At 38.8% G+C, this 23,822-nt stretch overlaps 1 long non-coding RNA gene across 1 annotated transcript in view; it reads right to left on the bottom strand.

Annotated features, from left to right (window-relative positions):
- LOC129030157 (uncharacterized) overlaps nucleotides 1–23,106 on the bottom strand; it is a 44,728-nt gene extending 21,622 nt beyond the window's left edge. The window contains exon 1 of the long non-coding RNA XR_008500570.2: nucleotides 22,966–23,106. This is a non-coding gene — a long non-coding RNA (uncharacterized LOC129030157). The remainder of the gene's footprint in view (nucleotides 1–22,965) is intronic.
- Between the last annotated feature and the right edge of the window lie 716 nt (nucleotides 23,107–23,822).

The following is a 23,822-nucleotide window of genomic DNA, read 5'->3' as shown; positions in this document are numbered from 1 at the left end:
ACAGCAGTCTGAAGTTGACCAGGGACACTCGTGCTTGATGTAGGGAGGGCTGTCTGCCATTACTGAGGCTTGAATAGGCAGTTTTCTTCTCACAGTGGAAACAAAGCTGCGGGGAAGTTCCAGCTGGGCAGAGCCCACTGCCTGTTGGCAAAGCCACTGTAACCAGACTGCCTCTGTAGATTCCTACTCGCTGGGCAGGGCATCTCTGAAAGAAAGTCAGCAGCCCCAGTCAGCGGCTTATAGATAAAACTCCCTGGGACAGAGCACATTGGGGAAGGGGTGGCTGTGGGCGCAGCTTCAGCAGAGTTAAACATTCCTGCCTGCCAGCTCTGAAGAGAGCTGACGATCTCCCAGCACAGCACTTGAGCTCTGCTAAGGGACAGACTGCCACCTCAAGTGGGTCCCTGAACCCTGTGCCTCATTACTGGGAGGCACCTCCCAGAGGGGTTGACAGACACCTCATACAGGAGAGCTCTGGCTAGCATCTGGTGGGTGTCCCTCTGGGACAAACCTTCCAGAGGAAGAACAGGCAGCAATCTTTGCTGTTCTGCAGCCTCCGCTAGTGATACCCAGGCAATCAGGGTCTGGAGTAGCCCTCCAGCAAGCTCCAGCAGACCTGCAGAGGAGGGGCCTGCCTGTTAGAAGGAAAACTAACAAACAGAAAGGAATAGCATCAACATCAACAAAAAGGACGTTCACTCAGAAACCTCATCCGAAGGTCACCAACATCAAAGACCAAAGGTAGATAAATCCACGAAGATGGGGAGAAACCAGTGCAAAAAGGCTGAAAATTCCAAAAACCAGAATACCTATTCTCCTCCAAAGGATCACAACTCCTCACCAGCAAGGGGACAAAACTGGACAGATAATAAGTTCGACTAATTGACAGACTTAGGCTTCAGAAGGTGGGTAATAAATTCCTCCAAGCTAAAGAAGCATGTTCTAACCCAATGCAAGGAAGCTACGAACCTTGAGAAAAGGTTAGAGGAATTGCAACTGAATAACCAGTCTAGAGAAGAACATAAATGACCTGATGGAGCTGAAAAACACAGCTTGAGAACTTTGTGAAGCATACACAAGTACCAATAGCCAAATCAATCAAGTGGAAGAAAGGATATCAGAGTTTGAAGATCAACTTAATGAAATAAAGTGTGAAACCAAGAGTAGAGAAAAAAGAATGAAAAGAAACAAACAAAGCCTCCAAGAAATATGGGACTATGTGAAAAGACCAAACCTACGTCTGACTGGTGTACCTGAAAGTGACGGGGAGAATAGAGTCAAGTTGGAAAATGCTCTTCAGGATATTATCCAGGAGAACTTCCCCAACCGAGCAAGGCAGACCAACATTCAAATTCAGGAAATACAGAGAACACCGCAAAGATACTCCTCAAGAAGAGCAACCCTGAGACACATAATTGTCAGATTCATGAAGGTTGAAATAAAGGAAAAAAGGTTTAGGGCAGCCAGAGAGAAAGGTCGGGTTACCCACAAAGGGAAGCCCATCAGACTAACAGCAGATCTCTCAGCAGAAACCCTACAAGCCAGAAGAGAGTGGGGGCCAATATTCAACATTCTTAAAAAAATTTTCAACCCAGAATTTCATATCCAGCCAAACTAAGCTTCGTAAGCGAAGGAGAAATGAAATCCTTTACAGACAAGCAAATGCTGAGAGATTTTGTCACCATCAGGCCTGCCTTACAAGAGCTCCTGAAGGAAGCACTAAATATGGAAAAGAGAAACCGGTCCCAGCCACTGCAAAAACACACCAAATTGTAAAGATCATCAACACTATGAAGTAACTGCATCAACTAGTGGGCAAAATTACCAGCTATCATCATAACGACAGGGTCAAATTCACACATAACAATATTAACCTTAAATGTAAACAGGATAAATGCCCCAATTAAGAGACACAGACTGGCAAATTGGATAAGGAGTCAAGACCCATTACCATGCTGTATTCAGTAGACCCATCTCACATGCAAGGACACACATAGGCTCAAAATAAGGGGACGGAGGAATATTTACCAAGCAAATCGAAAGAAAAAAAAAAAGCAGGGATTGCAATCCTAATCTCTGATAGAACAGACTTTAAACCAACAAAGATCAAAAGAGACAAGGGCATTACATAATCGTAAAGGGATCAATGCAACAAGAAGAGCTAACTATCCTAAATATATATGCATCCAATACAGTGGCATCCAGATTCATAAAGCAAGTTCTTAGAGACCTACAAAGAGTCTTAGACTCTCACACAATAATGGTGGGAGACTTTAACACCTCACTGTCAATATTAGATCAACGAGACAGAAAATTAACAAGGATATTCAGGACTTGAACTCAGCTCTGGACCAAGTGGACCTAATAGACATCTATAGAACTCTCCATCCCAAATCAACAGAATATACATTCTTCTCAGCACCACATCACACTTATTCTAAAATTGACCACATAACTGGAAGTAATACACTCCTCAGCAAATGCAAAAGAACAGAAATCATAACAAACAGTCTCTCAGAGCACAGTGCATTCAAATTAGAACTCAGGATTAAGAAAGTCACTCAAAACTGCACAACTACATGGAAACTGAACAACCTGCTCTTGAATGACTACCGGGTAAATAATGAAATTAAGGCATAAATAAATAAGTTATTTGAACCAATAGGAAGAAAGACACAATGTACCAGAATCTCTGGGACACAGCCAAAGCAGTGTTTAGAGAGAAATTTATAGCACTAAATGCCTGCCAGAGAAAGCGGGAAAGATCTAAAATCAACACCCTAACATCACAATTAAAAGAACTAGAGAACCAAGAGCAAACAAATTCGAAAGATAGCAGAAGACAAGAAATACAAAGATCAGAGCAGAATTGAAGGAGATAGAGACATGAAAAACCCTTAAAAAAATCAATGAATCCAGGAGCTGGTTTTTTGAAGAGATCAACAAAATAGATGGACCACTAGCCAGACAAATAAAGAAGAAAAGAGAGAAGAATCAAATAGACACAATAAAAAATGATAAAGGGGATATCACCACTGATCCCACAGAAATACAAACTACCATCAGAGAATGCTATGAATACCTCTACACAAATAAACCAAAAATCTAGAAGATATTGATACATTCCTGGACACATACACCCTCCCAAGACTAAACAAGGAAGAAATTGAATGCCTGAATAGACCAATAACAAGTTCTGAAATTGAGGCAATAATTAATAGCCTACTAACCAAAAAAAGCCGAGGACCAGATAGATTCACAGCCAAATTCTACCAGAGGTACAAAGAAGAGTTGGTACCATTCCTTCTGAAACTATTCCAAACAATAGAAAAGGAGGGACTCCTCCCTAACTCATTTTATGAGGCCAACATCATCCTGATACCAAAACCTGGAAGAGACACAACAAAAAAAGAAAATTTCAGGCCAATATCCCTGATGACCATCCATACGAAAATCCTCAGTAAAATACTGGCAAACCAAATCCAGCAGCACATCAAAAAGCTTATCCACCAAGATCAAGTTGGCTTCATCCCGGGGATGCAAGGCTCATTCAACATGCACAAATTAATAAACGTAATCCATCACATAAGTAGAACCAATGACAATAGCTGCATGATTATCTCAATAGATGCAGAAAAGGCCTTCAATAAAATTCAACATCCCATTCATGCTAAAAACTCTCAATAAACTAGGTATTGATGGAACGTATCTCAAAATAATAAGAGCTATTTATGACAAACCCACAGCCAGTATCATATTGAATGGGCAAAAGCTGGAAGCATTCCCTTTGAAAACCTGCACAAGACAAGGATGCCCTCTCTCAACACTCCTATTCAACATAGTATTGGAAGTTCTGGCCAGGACAATCAGGCAAGAGAAAGAAATAAAAGTATTCAAATAGGAAGTGAGGAAGTCATATTGTCTCTGTTTGCAGACGACATGATTGTATATTTAGAAAACCCCATCATCGGCAGGGCGTGGTGGCTCATGCCTGTAATCCCAGCACTTTGGGAGGCTGAGGCAGGCAGATCATGAGGTCAGGAATCGAGACCATCCTGGCTAACACAGTGAAACCCTGTCTCTACTAAAAATACAAAAAAATTAGCTGGGTGTGGTGGCGGGCACCTGTAGTCTCAGCTACTCAGGAGGCTGAGGCAGAAGAACAGCGTGAACCCAGGAGGCGGAGCTTGCGGTGAGCCGAGATCCCACCATTGCACTCCAGCCTGGGCAACAGAGTGACTCTGTCTCAGAAACAAACAAACAAACAAAGAAAAAACATCATCTCGGCCCCAAATCTCCTTAAGCTGATAAGCAACTTCAGCAAAGTCTCAGGATACAAAATCAACGTGCAAAAATCACAAGCATTCCTATACATCAATAATAGACAAACAGTCAAATCATGAGTGAACCATTCACAATTGCTCCAAAGAGAATAAAATAGCTAGGAATACAACTTACAAGGGATGTGAAGGACCTCTTCAAGAAGAACAAACCACTGCTCAAGGAAATAAGAGAGGACACAAACATATGAAAAAACATTCCATGCTCATGGATAGGGAAAATCAATATCATGAAAATGACCATACTGCCCAAAGTAACTTATAGATTCAATGCTCTCCCCATCAAACTACCAATGACTTTCTTCACAGAATTAGAAAAAAAAACTACTTTAAATTTCACATGGAACCAAAAAAGAGCTCATATAGCCAAGACAATCCTAAGCAAAAAGAACAAAGCTGGAGGCATCACACTACCTGACTTCAAACTATACTACAAAGCTGCGGTAACCAAAGCAGCATGGTACTGGTACCAAAACAGAGATATAGACCAATGAAACAGAACAGAGACCTCAGAAATAATGCCACACATCTACAACCATCTGATCTTTGACAAACCTGACATAAGCAATTGGGAAAGGATTCACTAGTTAATAAATGGTGTTGGGAAAAATGGCTAGCCATATGCAGAAAACTGAAACTGGACTCCTTGAGTTAATACAGAAGTTAACTCAAGATGGATTAAAGACTGAAACATAAGACCTAAAACCATGAAAATGCTAGAAGAAAACCTAGGCAGTACCATTCAGGACATAGTCCATAGGCACAGACTTCATGACTAAAACACCAGAAGCAATGGCAACAAAAGCCAAAATTGACAAATGGGATCTAATTAAAGAGCTTCTGCACAGCAAAAGAAACTATCATGAGGGTGAACAGGCAAGCTACAGAATGGGAGAAAATTTTTGCGATCTATCTATCTGACAAAGGGCTAATATCCAGAATCTACAAGGAACTTAAACAAATTTACAAGAAAAAAAAAACCATCAAAAATGAGCGAAGAATATGAACAGACACTTCTCAAAAGAAGACATTTATGCAGCCAACAAATATATGAAAAAAAAGCTCATCATCTCTGGTCATTAGAGAAATGCAAATCAATATCACAATGAGATACCATCTCATGCCACTTAAAATGGCAATCGTTAAAAAGTCAGGAAACAGCAGATGCTGGAGAGGAGGTGGAGAAGTAGGAATGCTTTTTACACTGTTGGTAGGAATGTTATTAGTTCAACCATTGTGGAAGACAGTGTGGTGATTCCTCAAGGATCTAGAACCAGAAATACCATTTAACCCAGCAATCCCATTACTGGGTATATACCCAAAGGATTATAAATCATTCTACTGTAAAGACACATGGACATGTATGTTTATTGCAGCACTGTTCACAATAGCAAAGACTTGGAACCAACCCAAATGCCCATCAGTGATAGACTGGATAAAGGAAATGTGGCACATGTACACCATGGAATACTATGCAGCCATAAAAAGGGAAGAGTTCATGTCCTTTGCAGGGACATGGATGAAGCTGGAAACCATCATTCTTGGCAAACTAACATAGGAACAGAAAACCAAACACTGCATGTTCTCACTCATAAGTGGGAGTTGAACAATGAGAACACATGGGCACAGGGAGGGGAACATCACACACCAGGCCCTGTCAGGGGTGGGGGCTAGTGGAGGCATAACATTAGAAGAAATACTTAATGTAGATGACAGGTTGATAGGTGCAGCTAACCACCATGGCACGTGTATACCTATGTAACAAACCTGCGTGTTCTGCACACGTATCCCAAAACTTAAAGTATAATAATTTTTAAAAAAAGTAATGCTTTTTATGGCAAAAACCACACAAAAAAAGAAGTTCAACATGGGTCTCACTGAGTTAAAATCAAAGTGTCTGCAAGGATGTGTTCCTTTTTGGAGGCTCTAGGGGAGAATACATTTTGTGCTCACCCAGGTTGTTGGTAGAATCCAGTTCCTTGCATTTGTATGTCTAGGGTCTCCATTTTCTTGTTAGCTGTAAGTTGAGAGTTTTTCCAAGCTTCTAGAGGCTGGTGCATTTCTTGGCTCATGGTCCTCTTGCTGTATCTTCAGAGCTTGCAATGGCAGATTTTCAGGTCACGTTCCTCTGATTCTCTGATTTCTTATATGTAAAGATGCCATAGTCACTCATTTCCAATATTCAATGATCTCATCATTTTTCTTTCTTTTTAATCCATGGGGAAATTTGAAGGCTGTTTTTAAATTTTTCAAATGGTTGGACTTGGGAGCATGTGTGTGTATGTGTGCGTGTGTGCGTTTTAATTGCAGTACGGTCAGAGAATGTATTACATGGTTTCAACTTTGAGAATTTTATTGAGATTGTCTTTGTAGCTTAATATATGATCAGTTTTTATAAAAGTTCTATAGATATTTGAAAAAACTATATACTTTCTGTTTATTGGCTATAAAGTTTTATATATATATATGAGATTTAGTTTTTGAACTGTATTCAAATTCTCTATGTCTTCATTTATTTTCATTGGTTTAATCTGTCCATTTTTGAGAAAGATGTAGTAAAGTGTGCCTTCTATTTTAATTGTGAATTATGCTACAATTTTCTGAGAAAGAAGAAACACTATATAGACCTAAATTGTGTTCTATTTAACCAATGTTTCTGAGTTGAAATATAACTAGTGAAATCTGGAGAAATTTATTTACATAGGATCTTCTGCCATTTTCTCTTTTGGCATGGAATGCAATCAGTTGCACCGACCCACTGACACCCAAGAACTAAGTTTGTTCTTCTTTATTTCTCATCAGTTTTCCTAATCATGGAGTACTTGTTGCTTCCAGAGGTCTACAGCCTAGAAATTTGGAAAGAATAATGGCAATTCAGGAAACTGGTTAATCATTCTGAGAGTAATGTGGGATTCTATCGCCAATTTAATCCCCACATCTCAAGTGAGGAAAGGTTAGAGACAGAAAAGCTTCCAGGGGTTATGTCTCTGCTGTGCTTGCAAACTTTAATATGGAATAGACTTTCTATTGACTTGTGTCTTGAGTTGGAACAGTAGTTCAGTACTGACCTGATGAATTAATTTTCTATATTTGTTGGCTGATTTTTGTTTTAATTTTAAATCTTTTAGCTTAGTCTAGTGACCACCACCACAAAGAACTATGGAATATAATTTTCTTAATGTAAATTAATATCTCAAGTGCCACCGTTAAAAAACTAAATTTAAAAAAATCACATAATCCTTTTCCTAAATGTAGAGCACTTTAGCTTCCTATGTCAAGACGTATTCTGAAGACCTAATAAGGGTACACCCACAAAGAATAGCTCCCATTTTCTTTTAAAGAAAAAAATCCTATAAAATTTGTGGGTTTCCATTATAAAAGTATTTTTTCTTAACTTAATCTTAAGGACCTTAAGTGTCCTATACTTAAATATGCTTAGTTTGGAGAGTTAAGAAAATGTAAAACCTATTTTAAGAACCACACTTTGCTAACTGACTTTTTAGGGAAACAAATTCAACAAGGTTTTATGTGATAATAGGCCAGTGAAGATTTACTGTCTTAGTTATTTCAAGGACCAAACCTCTTGGTTTTCTGTGCTTTACTAAGCTAGTTACCGTGCTGAACTTTGAATTAAAATAAAAACCATCAGCAGCACAAAAGGAAAGCTGCTGCAATATCCTCTTATCAGAAAAAAGAGACAAGGCATAAAATCTTCAGCCTTAGGAACAAATAGTAAATCATTTATGCAAGAGAGATTTGGGAGAGGAAATGTGGCATCAGGACAAATAAATAAAATACTGACAGTGCAGTATTCAAATGAATTTAGCTGGCATTTAATCAAAGAGTGAAAATAGCCTGGTTTTAGCTTCAGGCTGTTTGAAGAGCACAAACTTCTTAGGCTGCATACACTGACCTGCAGACAGAATTTTTCTGTCAGTTCACATTTCACAGGCTTTCTCGAGAAAAGCAATGTCAAATTTTAGATGCCTCAAGATTGTGGTTCAAGATTGTGGTGATACGCATTTCTTCACAGGAAGATATAAAAAAGGTTGCAGTACAAGTTCACTGTAAACAGTGAGATTTATCTGTCCATGTCCTTTCTTGTCAGCTGCTCATTAGTAGTCGAGCTGTAAAATACCTTGTCTTTCTTTTCCTTTTCTGAACTAGAACCCTGGAGACCCCACAAAAGCTCAAGTGCAAACCTTCAACTTTCCCTGACTAATTAATAAGCCTGAAAAGTGCCCCTGACCTTGCTAGCTGGAAGTGGTCTTTCTCTCCTTTTGAATTTTTGTCCAATTAGTACCCATGCATTTACCCACGTAATCATGTGCTGGCTTGTGATTTTTCTTCTACTGTTTTTGAAAACAATTCTTTACTTCTGTTATGAACTTTTAATATCTATATTTAATCATTCATACTTATTTGTAAATTTCTTGAAGTCACAGTCCATGTATTATTTGATCAAGATGGGAAGGAAGGGGATTGAAAAGATGTTTACCTCTACCTGCATTAGGGTTCTCAGCTACTGCAAATCCATGATGCCAAAGAAATACATTCTTTTTAAAATGACAATATATAGCCAGGCTGTATGGGACAGCATGGTCATTATCATGATTACTACTATCTTGGAGATAACCACCAGTGGTCTAGCAGTCATGTCCTGTCAAATACACCTGGTTCGGGAAGCTAAGGGACAGTAAATAAAAAAGGATAAGGGAAAGGTCAGTAAGGTAGAGTACAGGGGCTCGAAGCCTCAAGCAGAGTCCAGGGGATGGGAAGCAGGGCCAGAGAATAGCTAGTCAAGTGAACAAATAGGAAGTGAGCCTAGGGAACATCAAAGATAAGAATGAGGACAGGGTCTGCTCCCTGCACAGTGATGTGTAACTGGATCAACTTAGATGAAAGAACTAGGGACAAAGCAGACATATCTGACCAACAAAAGCAAGTTCAAGGCTTCAAAAAAAACTGTTTCTTCCTATCTACAGAACTTTTATGCTTTAGTTGAGAATAAAATCTGTTCCAGAACATATGACTTTCTCAGTTCAGGTACCATTTCGGCTACTAAGAAAGGTCCCTTTTGCTGTTTCTATTCTTTCTGTACTTTCTGGCATCCTTGTACTTCCTTGGGTCCCTGGAATGGTCCAAACTTGTTCCCATCAACTTCATCTTTCACACCATGTCATTTATTTATATGCTCAGCCTTATTTGAATGCTTCTTCCTGTCTCCTCCACATTCAGGCTGCCAAAACGAATTCCCTACTGCAGAGAACTATATTCTCGGGCACTGGTATGTTGCACTGTAAGGCTCCCAGCTTTTGGTTGTCTTAGCCTGTGTTTGCAATATCAGTGCCTGGAGTGGCTATAAAGCCCTATTCACAGAAGATGCCTTGTCAGACTCCTACACTGACTTCTTTTATTCCAATCCTTTGGGCTATGTTAAAGAGCTTTATCTCTTCCTCCCACTTTCCCTAGCGTTAGCCATGTGCCCATTTCTCCTGGCTATTTGTTTAAGTAGAGTGTACCTGTTTGGTCTATCTGAACAGGAGTTATGAAGTCCTGTTGATGGTAGCTTACAGGGTTACTTGGGGCCTGTACAGACTTACTATTTCTCAAATTATTTATACAGTGTATTTGTCTACATTCTCTTACCGCTGTATCTCTAAAATCCATCTTAATGCAATAAAGCCCATAGTCCCAAACCAATTTTTTCTAATACATGTTTCCCCTAAAGCCCCAATACCTTCATTCCTTTGTTCTGATTTATTGCTGCTGCCTAACCACAGCTACGAGGCAAATATAATAATAATAATAATAATTTAAAACCCTAGTAACAAGCACATCAGGATTAACATACTAGGTCTACATTAAACCACCCAACAATGAACTAACTCATCTTTAATTTATTAGCTTGATTCTGATATAAATTCTGAATGAAAAGTAAAAGGTTGTGTAGATTAATAATATCAAAGTTGCAAAACAAACCCCTGAAAAATGGGAAACGTTAAGCAAAGAGAGCTGTGCCATCTTTAATTCATTGCCCTGTTTCTAGGTAATTCCTTGCATACAGGAGGCAGACTCATGACTGTGTTTTAAAAAAGAACATGCAGTACCAAAACCATCAGTGCAAGGTATAAATAATCACAGCATACTACTCCAAACTTTAGGGCCTAACTCACATGTATTCTGTGTGATATTGGCCTAAAAAACATTTCATTGTGACCTTTAATTAAGTATCACCTGCTTCTGTAAGTTCTACACAGATAGGTCTATCATTCTAGAGACAAAAATTATACGTCCTGAGACTTTGCTGAAGTTGCTTATCAGCTTAAGGAGATTTTGGGCTGAGACGATGGAGTTTTCTAGATATACAATCATGTCATCTGCAAACAGGGACAATTTGGCTTCCTCTTTTCCTAATTGAATGCCCTTTATTTCCTTCTCCTGCCTGATTGCCCTGGCCAGAAATTCCAGCACTATGTTGAATGGGAGTGGTGAGAGAGGGCATCCCTGTCTTGTGCCAGTTTTCAAAGGGAATGCTTCCAGTTTTTGTCCATTCTGTATGATACTGGCTGTGGGTTTGTCATAGATAGCTCTTATTATTTTGAGATACTTCCCATCAATACCTAATTTATTGAGAGTTTTTAGCATGAAGTGTTGTTGAATTTTGTCAAAGGCCTTTTCTGCATCTATTGAGATAATCATGTGGTTTTTGTCTTTGGTTCTGTTTATATGCTGGATTATGTTTATTGATTTTTGTATGTTGAACCAGCCTTGCATCCCAGGGATGAAGCCCACTTGATCATGGTGGATAAGCTTTTTGATGTGTTGCTGGATTCAGTTGGCCAGTATTTTATTGAGGATTTTTGCATCAATGTTCATCAAGCATCAAGCATATTGGTCTAAAGTTCTCTTTTGTCGTTGTGTCTCTGCCAGGCTTTGGTATCAGGATGATGCTGGCCTCATAAAATGAGTTAGGGAGGATTCCCTCTTTTTCTATTGATTGGAATAGTTTCAGAAGGAATGGTACCAGCTCCTCCTTGTACTTCTGGTAGAATTCGGCTGTGAATCCATCTGGTTGTGGACTTTTTTTGGTTGGTAAGCTATTAATTATTGCCTCAATTTCAGAGCCTGTTATCGGTCTATTCAGAGATTCAACTTCTTCCTGGTTTAGTCTTGGAAGGGTGTATGTGTCCAGGAATTTATGCATTTCTTCTAGATTTTCTAGTTTATTTGCGTAGAGGTGTTTATAGTATTCTCTGATGGTAGTTTGTATTTCTGTGGGAATCGGTGGTGATATCCCCTTTATCATTTGTTATTGCATCTATTTGATTCTTCTCTCTTTTCTTCTTTATTAGTCTTGCTAGCAGTCTATCAATTTTGTTGATCTTTTCAAAAAACCAGCTCCTGGATTCATTGATTTTTTGAAGGGTTTTTTGTGTCTCTATTTCCTTCAGTTCTGCTCTGATCTTAGTTATTTCTTGCCTTCTGCTAGCTTTTGAATGTGTTTGCTCTTGCTTCTCTGGTTCTTCTAATTGTGATGTTAGGGTGTCAATTTTAGGTCTTTCCTGCTTTCTCTTGTGGGCATTTAGTGCTATAAATTTCCCTCTACACACTGCTTTGAATGCGTCCCAGAGATTCTGGTATGTTGTGTCTTTGTTCTCATTGGTTTCAAAGAACATCTTTATTTCTGCCTTCATTTCATTATGTACCCAGTAGTCATTCAGGAGCAGGTTGTTCAGTTTCCATGTAGTTGAGCGGTTTTGAGTGAATTTCTTAATCCTGAGTTCTAGTTTGATTGCACTGTGGTCTGAGAGACAGTTTGTTATAATTTCTGTACACCAATAACAGACAGAGAGCCAAATCATGAGTGAACTCCCATTCACAATTGCTTCAAAGAGAATAAAATACCTGGGAATCCAACTTACAAGGGATGTGAAGGACCTCTTCAAGGAGAACTAGAAACCATTGCTCAGTGAAATAAAAGAGGATACAAACAAATGGAAGAACATTCCATGCTCATGGGTAAGAAGAATCAATATCATGAAAATGGCCATACTGCCCAAGGTAATTTATAGATTCAATGCCATCTCCATCAAGCTACCAGTGACTTTCCTCACAGAATTGGAAAAAACTACTTTAAAGTTCATATGGAACCAGATAAGAGCCCGCATTGCCAAGTCAATCCTAAGCCAAAAGAACAAAGCTGGAGGCATCACGCTACCTGACTTCAAACTATACTATAAGGCTACAGTAACCAAAACAGCATGGTACTGGTACCAAAACAGAGATATAGACCAATGGAACAGAACAGAGCCCTCAGAAATAATGCTGCATATCTACAACTATCTGATCTTTGACAAACCTGACAAAAACAAAACATGGGGAAAGGATTCCCTATTTAATAAATGGTGCTTGGAAAACCGGCCAGCCATATGTAGAAAGCTGAAACTGGATCCTTTCCTTACACATTATACAAAAATTAATTCAAGATGGATTAAAGACTTACATGTTAGACCTAAAACCATAAAAACTCTAGAAGAAAACCCAGGCAATACCATTCAGGACATAGGCATGGGCAAGGACTTCACGTCTAAAACACCAAAAGCAATGGCAACAAAAGCCAAAATTGACAAATGGGATCTAATTAAATTAAAGAACTTCTTCACAGCAAAAGAAACCACCACCAGAGTTAACAGGCAACCTACAGAATGGGAGAAAATTTTTGCAACCTACTCATCTGACAAAGGGCTAATAACCAGAATCTACAATGAACTCCAACAAATTTACAAGAAAAAAACAAACAACCCCATCAAAAAATGGGCGAAGGGTATGAACAGACACTTCTCAGAAGAAGACATTTATGCAGCCAACAGACACATGAAAAAATGCTCATCATCACTGGCCATCAGAGAAATGCAAATCAAAACCACAATGAGATACCATCTCACACCAGTTAGAATGGCGATCATTAAAAAGTCAGGAAACAACAGGTGCTGGAGAGGATGCGGAGAAATAGGAACACTTTTACACTGTTGGTGGGACTGTAAACTAGTTCAACCATTGTGGAAGTCAGTGTGGCGATTCCTCAGGGATCTAGAACTAGAAATACGATTTGAGCCATCTGTCCCATTACTGGGTATATACCCAAAGAATTATAAATCATGCTGCTATAAAGACACATGCACATGTATGTTTATTGTGGCACTATTCACAATGGCAAAGACTTGGAACCAACCCAAATGTCCAACAATGATAGACTGGATTAAGAAAATGTGGCACATATACACCATGGAATACTATGCAGCCATAAAAAAGGATGAGTTCATGTCCTTTGTAGGGACATGGATGAAGCTGGAAACCATCATTCTCAGCAAACTATCGCAAGGACAAAAAACCAAACACCACATGTTCTCACTCACAGGTGGGAATTGAACAATGAGAACACATGGATACAGAAAGGGGAACATTACACAGTGGGGCCTGTTGTGGGGTTGGGGGAAGCGGGGAGAGATAGCATTAGGAGGTATACCTAATGCTAAATGATGAGTTAATGGGTGCAGCACACCAACATGGCACATGTATACATATGTAACAAACCTGCACATTGTGCACATGTATCCTAAAACTTAAAGTATAATAATAATAAAAAAAATTATAAGTCAAGTACTAAATAAGTCCCCAGGTGGCCTAAGGAAGGTATTCCCTGGCATCCATAGTATTCAACCTGCAGCCAGGGATCGAGTTCTGTGGAGTTGAGGAATCTAAATCAGTAATCTTAGAATAAAAAGGGCATCACTGTCAATTGACTTGGGCTTTCTCCAGTGTTTTAATATTCAGCAAAACCTTGTTTATTTAATCTGATTAGAAAGGTCAGCCCAAATCTACGAGAAAGGATCAAGACAAATAAACAACTTCTAGATAATGGAAGTGATTTATTGGTTTCCAGTATGGACTCCAATTCAAGTTCTCAGTACTACCAGATTGGGTTTCTGTTCCTCCTACTGAAGCTGACAAGAAAGAGTGAAATTGGTAGGTTAATTCTACAAACACCAGAAAATTCTTATAAACAACTTACGTAATAATTAGCTGAAACATTCTTCCTTCAATATTTACATCTGCAGGTCTCAACAGGACACACTGATATGTTGCAAGCAACTTCATACCAATCATAGTAGAAGTATCAAAGTTTGCAAGTGATTGACTTTTAACAATAAATCCCAAAAGATTTAAAGTTATCACAATAATATCACAGTCACACGTTTGCATTTCCATGTGCTTTTTAAGAGAAAAGGGAGGGGTGGGTTACAGAGATGGAGTCAGGAAATGCACATGGGTCTGTGTTGCTCGTGCCAACACTGTTCTTGTATTGTCACAGAAAATAAAAAAACAGAGGAGAGAACTGCCTTACATCATCAATTTTCTTAAAACCTTTTATCATATCAAGGTAAAACTAAACCTTGCTCACTCAACTTTCTAATTTTAGGTAATGATTGGAATTAAGTTTAACTTACTGTCTAACCCTCATATAGCAAGGAATGTGGACCTTGAAGACTTATTCACCGCTAAGGTTTTATGAGTATTGTGGTGAAATGAGGCATGGCAGGGAAGAATAGTATAATCTGGACAAACTGTGGCATTCCTGGTAAACCCCAAAGGGTGGCACCATCTTGGTGAGGGCACCACCTTGGTGAGGTCACCTCAGGCCAGTCTTGCAGACTGAGAAACTCACCATTGCTAGGGCCCTAACTCTTTTCAGACTGAGACAACTGACTTGAGCTGCTGTCCAAACTGTCAAGAAGTTGCTGTATAATGTTATTCACTTACAGATGTTATTCACTTAAAATGGAGGATACTTCTTTCCAATTACTAAAGCTGCTTCTTTCCTGATCTCATAATACCCGGAGAATTGAATTTATGATTGTAAGGTTGGGAGGGAAACATGGAGTCAGAGAAAAAAGTGGAGAATGGTCTTAAGAATATCGTCCAGGCCATGATGAGGTATGTAGAATTATCCTTGACCCACAAGAGAGAATACTTCTTCAGTTGCCAGACTGAGTGAGTTCCCAGAAGCTGAGCACACTCTCCTCTGAAAAGTGCTGGACAAACATTGCCAGTTTCTAACTCTTATGGTCTCCTTTTTTTGTGCTCTGAGCTTCCTGAGTCCCTTCCACTCAAACAATTGGTTCAGTTTCAGGAAATTACTGTAACAGGGTTCTGTGGTTATGTATAATAGAAAGTGACTTCAGCTAACTTGAGCACAAAAGTGGAATTTATTGGAAGAAGCTGAGAACTATTACAAAATTGAATGAAAAGCTGAAGTCCCAGATCTTTAAAAGAATCCATGTAGCTGCTCTGAGGATGCTTGCTACTTGGTAGGGGGAAGCAGATACTTAAATAAAAAGAAGTGCGAGGTAAGTGAGTGCAGTGGCTCGTGCCTATAATCCCAACACTCCCGGAGGCTGCTGTGGGAGGGTCACTTGAGACCAAGAGTTTGAGACAAGCCTGGGCAACGTATTGAAACCTCATCTCTAGAAAATTTTTAAAAATTAGCTGGGTGTGGTGGTGGAGCTATGATTGTACCACTGGACTCCAGCATTCTAGCCTGGGTGACAGAACAAGATCTCATCTCTTAAAAAAAAAAAAAAAAAAAAGCAATGAAATGTGGTAATATCACTATAGAAATATGCTAAAAATAGAAGGAATTACAAAAGAGGGATTGGTCAATTGTCGCTGGTAAGGGGTAGGGATAAGTTTCAAGGTAAAGAAAGGCGTCATAGTGGAGGTAATATTTGAGTCAACTCTTAAAAGTAGATTACTTTTAAGTAATCTTATGAGTAGCATTGATATTTGCTTGATGGCCAAAGAAAGAAAAGGTATTCAAGGCGCAAAGACACAGAGTTGTGAAAGAGTATGGCGTATTCAAAAACATGAATGTCATTCCATATACCTTCAGTGTGGCTTGGTGATGTGGAGTTTCATGAGAAAAATGAGACTGGAGAGGCAGCAGAAGACTGACCGGTCACAAAGAACCATGTAGCAATAAACTGTGGTTGTAGAAGAGCAGTATCAGATCCAAAAAATAAGTTTTATGTGTAAAACTTCTACAAACAAGAAACTTAAAAAAAAAAGTACTCATAGGGATTATTTTTCCCTTCTTCCTTCTTCCTTCCTTCTTCCTTCTTCACTCTGACAACTGATTCCCCCCTCACCAACCTTCCTGTTCCCCATACACACAAATCTACAATCATCCGTGATATTTCATGCCCATAGTTGTTTTTAAAATCTTAGAATAAGGACATCCTTACAAAGTAATCTCATCAAGACTGATCAGACTTCATCTCTTTGAGAACCATTCTCTGAAAATGTTACCCTGGTAGCAGAAGAATGTGACAGTAATAATTTGAGCAATTTCCAGTAGCTAATTTCCCTTGGTAAGAAAAAATATTAAACCTGCTTCTCTAATCCATACTTGGCCTTCAGATATGTTCAAACTAGTTCTTCCAGCTGGAGCTACAGAGGGTAATTCATAGAGCCAAAACTAAGTCTCAGACTATTCTGGACTCCTTTTCCATCATCCTCATGGATACGGTAACGTAACGTGGCACATCCAGACATAAATAAAACTTGGGAAGGAAGAATTCTGAAGGATTTTGTCCATTCTGGGCACAAGAATCTTGACCATAATAGTGAGTGTGCATTCAGCTCAGGTACCTATGAAATTTTAGAGTCTTTTAATTTTGGAATTTATGAAGACAAGCAATGGATTTGTTGAGAACAACTAAGTCTTCTTTCTGAAACCAGAATTTAATACTTAAATATTTTCTCATATACAGTTAAATGTAGTAAAGGGTGTTTTGTATTTAATATATTATTTATTGTGTTTTCCGCAGTCTTTGTCCTTTTCTTACTGACTAAGGAACTAGAGAAAGCCCCTAATTAGTATGGCCTAAGAACTGTTCTTGTTCTTGTAGGTTTTGGAAATCCTCTTGTCTCAGCTCTCTGTGCTAGTATTCCACTTCTCTTTTTGAGGCCTTCAGTTCTTTTTAATTTTTCTCTTTTATAAAAAGAGACAGGGTCCTGCTGTATTGCCCAGGCTGGTCTTGAACTCTTGGCCTGAAGGGATCCTCCTGCCTCAGACTCCCAAAGTGTGGGGATTACAGGGATGAGCCACTGTGCCCAGCCCAGGACTTTAGTTCCAATGGCAGGTTTATAGGTTTTGTTTATGGTTCTTCAAAGTACAGTCTTTAAGTTTTTGCTGGTTGTTTTCTACAGAAGGCTTTGCTTTCTTTCAAAATGCTCTGCAAAATGCCAGCTGCCTGCTTTACTGATTGGCAGGAATGGTTACATGTTGCAGCAGCTTTCCTTCTATCTGTCTCTCTAACCTGAATGTTCTGGGGTCACACTGTGTCTGTACCAGTCGTGTTCTGTGATATAGAAAATAGGGAGCAGGAGGACTGGCTGTGTTTCAACACCATTGATGTCCCTGTTTCCCTTTTTCACATTGCCTCCCTTCCCCCAATAAATAGCAGCTCATAACATTTTGCCTAATAGGATATAACATTAATATCTCTGCTAATAGAGAAAATAAATAAAACCAAACACTACTTTTAATTTCGTACATGATTATAATTAAAATCTCTAATAAGGAAGGGATTTTTAAGAAGACCCTATGATTGTTTGTAAATTTTGATTCTCCGCACTATTTCAGATCCTTATTACCATAGTGCTTTTCAACTGTGGCAGATGGCATTTTCCAAGCATGGCTGCAACAATATCTCCCATCCCACATGTTCTTCTGTAATGTGGCATTGCTACCTTCCATCAAGAGGTGGCTATTTCTCCACCCCCTTGAACCTGGAAGGCCCCATGCTTTCTTTGAAAATAGAATACAATGGAAGTTGTGGTGTACAGGTTCTGTGCATAGCCATGAATTGGGCTTGCAGTTTCAATTCCTGTCTCTTAGAAGACAGCTGCTGTGTAAGAAATGTGACTACCCAGAAATCACCATGCTGTGAGAATCACAAACCACACTAAAAGGCCCTGGAGAATGAGATGCCACATGGAGACAGAAAGAATCCAAGGATACCTGAAGTGCTGGACAAGGGAATGAAGAGGCCATCTTGGACATCCAGCCCAACAAAGCCTTCAGATGGCATCATGACTGTTACTGCATGAAAGACCCCAAGCAGGAACTTCCTGGCTAGGCCTAGTCAACCAACAGGACCAAGAGAGATAATAAAGTGTTGTTTTTAGCCACTAAGTTCTGGGGTGGTGTGTTAAGCAGCAATTAATGGCTGGAACACAACCCATGTTGTCTACATTGGAGTCTAAGGGGAATCTTCTTCCCAAAGTTTAAATGGAGTAGCTCTGTTTTTAATCTATTTCACATTTTGGGGTTCTTCATAAGAAATTATTTATAAAAAAGTATTTCCATGTCTCAAAAAGTTTGACTGTCACTCCATAGATAATTGAGAGTTGGCTAAATAAATATGGGCCACCCTTGCAGACCGTAAAAAGCATATTGTGACAGCAAATATTTTGTGACTAGATTCCTTCAGACAAATATATTTAGGCCATTCTGAATGGATGTGTGTTTTTATGTGATTTCTAAAGCCCTGTCAAAGGATTCCAATCCCAATTTCTAACACTCCTCACCATTAGGAAATCCTTTTTCAGAGACTCATAGACTCTTGACTATGCTCTACTCCAACCCCTGCCCTTGTTTGAGTTCAAAAAAAAAAAAAAAAAACAGAAACTCATGGCATCTCTCTTAGTGATCTGGACTGTAGCTCTTGGAAGAGAGCAAAAACTACTTCCCTTGGTGTCATTGTCTTGTGTTAGGCATAAGATGATGAGAAAATGTGTCTGAATATTATTTTAATTGGAAATAATTTTTGTAAAATTGTACACCTATGGCCCTGAGCTTTGCCTAAAGCATTTGAAGTGCCCTTGCCAATCAACACCATTTTTACTTCAGCACTTAACAACGCTATATGTAGAAAGATTTCCTTAAAGGCTTTCAGCATGCTCAGCTAAGAGCAGTGTTTTTAGTCTTGCTACACTAGTGTGCTGGTTCCTTTTATCATTCAGACCATCTGTGATGAAGTCTATTTTGTTAACTCAGAAAACCTCAATTTCTGTGAGACTTTAAAATGAGGCATTAACATATATTTATGGATTGTGCTACCATTATGGTTTTGGAGACTTCTCATCTCTGTTATTAAAAAGAAAAATCCTGCCATCTAAGCTTCTCATAAGAAACTATTTTTACATTCATAATCTTTAAAGATGCTTATGGAAAGAAGTGCTTTGAACTCTTTCAGTAAGATTTTAGTTCAGCCTAAAGCTTAACAATAATGTAATTTGAGTGAGGGTGGCTGATCCCCACCTGTCAGTGATGCTTCAGGAAGATACATAAATCACAGCCAGCATCTCAACTGAAACCAGTTTAAAAATTCATGCGGCTAACAGTCATTCCTGTGTGATCTGGTTTCTTAATACCTTATTACACCCTGCATACTAGGATTTTAGGCCTGGAATGTACCTTTAAAATTATCTTATTACACCCCTTTCTTCTACAGATGAGTAAACTGAGGTCAGAGATTGTGACTGGAAAGCATACTTTCTTTCCACTATCCCTTTGCTGGTCAAAGTGTGCTTGGACCAGTAGCACCACCTAGGAGCTTGTGAGAAATGCAGGGTCTTGGGCATCCCACCAGACCAATTGCATCAGAATCTCCATTTTTATAAGGTCTGTACATGATTCCTATAAGTACATTCATGTTTGAGGAACCCTGCTTGATACCACATCTGTTTCCCAAAAGCAGTGCAAGGCTCTGTAATCCAATCAATCCAGATTCAAAATCCAGATTTTCCACTTTCTAACTAAGTGAACAAATTACATAACCTCTCTGGTCCTGCTTCCTCGGTAGTTAAATGTGGGTATTAACACGTACTCTGAAAGGTCATCATGGGTTTAAATGGAACAGTCTTTATATAGTTCCTATTCAAGTGTCTGAGGATAGACTGCTCAATAAATGCAAACTGCTGCTATTTGTGCTACTATGGCTACAACTATCGCTCCTTTGCTACTATTGCTGCTGCTGCTGCTACTGTTGCTCCTGCTGCTGCTGCTCCTGCTGCTATTACTACTTTTACTGCTACTACTGCTATTGCTACTAGTACTACTGCTGCTACTACCATGGCTGTTTGTATCATTGCTGTTCTGCTTCTATCACTAATTCTACTGCTATTACTGCCAATAGCTGCTGCTGCTGCCACCATGGTTATTAATATCTCAAAAAGGGAAAGTAACCTTTCAGACATTGACAAGTGTCCAAAGTGAAACTGAAGCCCAGGTACACCTCCTAATTTCCCGTCTGCTTTAAGTATAGCTAAATACTAGAGCCAACATTCTTGTTTAAGGCCTTTTCAATCCTTGGAGTAAAATGTAGAAAAAGGAGACAGCTTTTTAAAGATTTCTATTTAAACCTCCTGGAACAGTAAAGTCAATTTGCTCAATTCTGTGTCTTCTCAAACTATTATAGCTTCAGTGGGTCTGAGTTTCTTCTAGGTGGCAGCTTCTGTTTCCTTTAACTATGGAATACTGCCTTTCTCTAATTTTGCTTCTGGCATCCAAAATATTTTCCACAGAAAGTTTTACTGGATCTGATAGTACATTTGTTTTCTTAGAAAACAGGATATATGTTAAACTCTGAGGTGACCTGCTAATTTCAGTCTTTGTCCTTTCAGCACTCAGCCCTATGCTTAGATATACTCACCTTTCCTTGCTTACATGACTCTATTTTGAATAATTGTAAAGGGGGAAACACCCTCATTGTATACAAATAGAATTTTGCCATTTTGCAAACTGAAATAGATGTTGATTTTCTTTGAGGTCCCAGAATGACTTCTAATCCTTGTTCTTAGAACTGAACATATGTGACTCAATTTGAAAACAATGGCTAAAATGTTAACCTCTTAGCTCCAGATAGACTGGATTCCAAAAAGTTATAGATCCTCTGCGTAGTGGAATAGCATATTTGTTTGGAATGCACCCAAATATCCTAACAAGATTTGTGAAAGCATTTTGCAACCATTGACACCTAACCACAAAATGTCTTCACATACTCCACTAGTGACATGTAAACAGAAGAACAGGATTGTGTAGCAGAGCCAGTTTCAGGCAGCCCCACAACAGAAGATAATGCATCTCCACATTTTGTAAGAAATGGCATGGCCTTATATGAATGGACACCATGAAAATTGTGCATCTGAGCACATGAGTGGGCTCTTCAGTACCAGTGGAGATCTAGGATGAAATGGAAAGCCCTTGAACAAGCCATGGTAGAAATGATACAACCCAACCTGTTACGGAGGTGAAAAATTGCTGGGCTTTCCATCTCTAGGAGGCTGAGACTGCTTGGCTACTGCTAGGAGAGTACAGCGATGGGTATCTCAGCATGGGGTGGCATCTTATGCTTGCTCAGTTTAGCAAGCACTGTGCTTTGTGCTTGTAATGAACACTTAAGCATTTGAAGAGATCTAAATTAATCAGAAGATCTAGTATATATTTCTCAAAGCCCTCCCCCTTGCTCACTTACAAATTGGCTAAATTCACAAACAAACTGCTTTATCAATTCAAGGAGCCTTGCATGACTCCAAGTGAGTTACAAGTCTTAGGTGTAAATAAGAAGTTTAACATTTTCTGAGTGGGAATATAGATATAGAAATATGCTGTGCTGTCCTGAATTCCAAAGGTAGCATTTCTCACTATCAAAAAAGATTTAAATTATTTAAAAAACAATTTTAAATTATTTATTTATTTACTTATTTATTTTTAAGCACTTACATGATACTAACCAAACACTATTTTAAGCACTTTACAAATCTTAATTCACTTAATACTCCCAATCATCTTTACTAGGAAGGTATTACTCTTGTCATCATTCTATACAGGGGAAATAAAGTCATAGACAGTTTAAGTAACTTGCCCAAAATTACACAGCTAATAAATGGCAGGATTGGAACTCAAGCAGTTTGGCTCTAAAGTCTATGCTATCACTTACTATGCTACATTATGAGGTTATTATTTTGGAATTTTCTTTATACTTAACTAGTAGATAAAATTTTTAGCTTGCAATACTAATGAAACCATGATGGTGAATTCAACAGTTGAATGTGCTAATTATTGGAGCTCTGCATATATAATATATAAGCTATAGGCTATATTTTTAATATCAAAGTCTTTATTAGCGAACTTTTTCAGTTTACAAGATTATGATAGCTTTTCCTTTTAGGATCATGTGTTATTATAAACTACAAATACAAAAAGCAAGCTAAGCATTATTTTAAAAAACATCCTAAAGGTACAATCCAAGGGACCAGGTACAAATGCCCAGAACCTGCTAGAGATTTGTAAGAAATCATTTAAAAGAGACTGGAAATACATTATTTGCCTGTTGAACACTTCAGTGCTTCCTTTCCATGCTGCTATTTGCATGAAAATTTGCCGCTTAGGTCAGGGCTTATGATAGGTTAGAAAAGTTTCCAATAGCCTAACACAAACCCAGGAATCAAAGTCCCCCAGATATACACAAAGGAAAAAAACACACACACAACCTACCTAATCTGTAGCCAGAGTGCTTCTGGGCCATGGAACCACCCCATTGTGCCTTGGCCACTCCAGCTCAGACACCAGAGTGTTGCCATGGTGGCAGGCACCCAACTGTGAGGGCTGGTTTCAATACCCAGCAGCTGTTCACTTCAGAAAAAGCAGGATGGCAGCCCACTTCTGAATGAGCATTTTTCTCTAGGCTTTGACCTGACCTGAATATTGTTTCTCATTGAATTTCCTTTTATTTATTTCTTTTTAGATATCAACTTTCCTTGAACTTTTCCTGTCATTTGTGTTGCAGTTGGCAGAACTACAGAACTTCTCTCTTCTGCAAAAAATGTGGTTTTTTTTCTTTAACCATTTCTAAGGTTTTCCCTGTGTTGTCTTTATCTCCCCACTTCCATATTTTACACACACACCTGTGCCTCATTATATGAAGACCCAGGACAAATTCATCAGGTTTGTTTATTCCAAGAAGTGTGAAGGCCCCAGGTAGCCCCCCAAAAAATCCCTCCATGACTCACCTGACAGCAGAAATTTGTCCTATGAAACTTTGGAGCTGGAGTAGAAAATATGACCCTTTACTCTCTTCATTCTGGCCATGGTCGTAGAATCTGTGTTTAATCCTAAACACATTCTCAATTCACAGTTGATTCATAACCTGCTTTTTTCTTCTCTTTATTTACATGTTGGCAAAAACATAAGGAATGTAAAAATATAAAAACTATTATGAATTATGACCCCTGCTCACAAGGATTGTAGAAAAATTGTTCTTGATGCAGAAAGGAGCTGCACTATATTTAAGGTGAATTTATCCCCCTCCCGCTCTAAAGGAGTTTGGAATAATTTATAAATGAGATTGTACT

Source organism: Pongo pygmaeus, chromosome 12 (genome assembly GCF_028885625.2).
Source record: "Pongo pygmaeus isolate AG05252 chromosome 12, NHGRI_mPonPyg2-v2.0_pri, whole genome shotgun sequence".
In the NCBI taxonomy this organism is placed as follows: Eukaryota; Metazoa; Chordata; class Mammalia; order Primates; family Hominidae; genus Pongo; species Pongo pygmaeus.
Note: the sequence above shows the minus strand (reverse complement) of the source record. Positions and strands in the feature narration are given on the sequence as shown.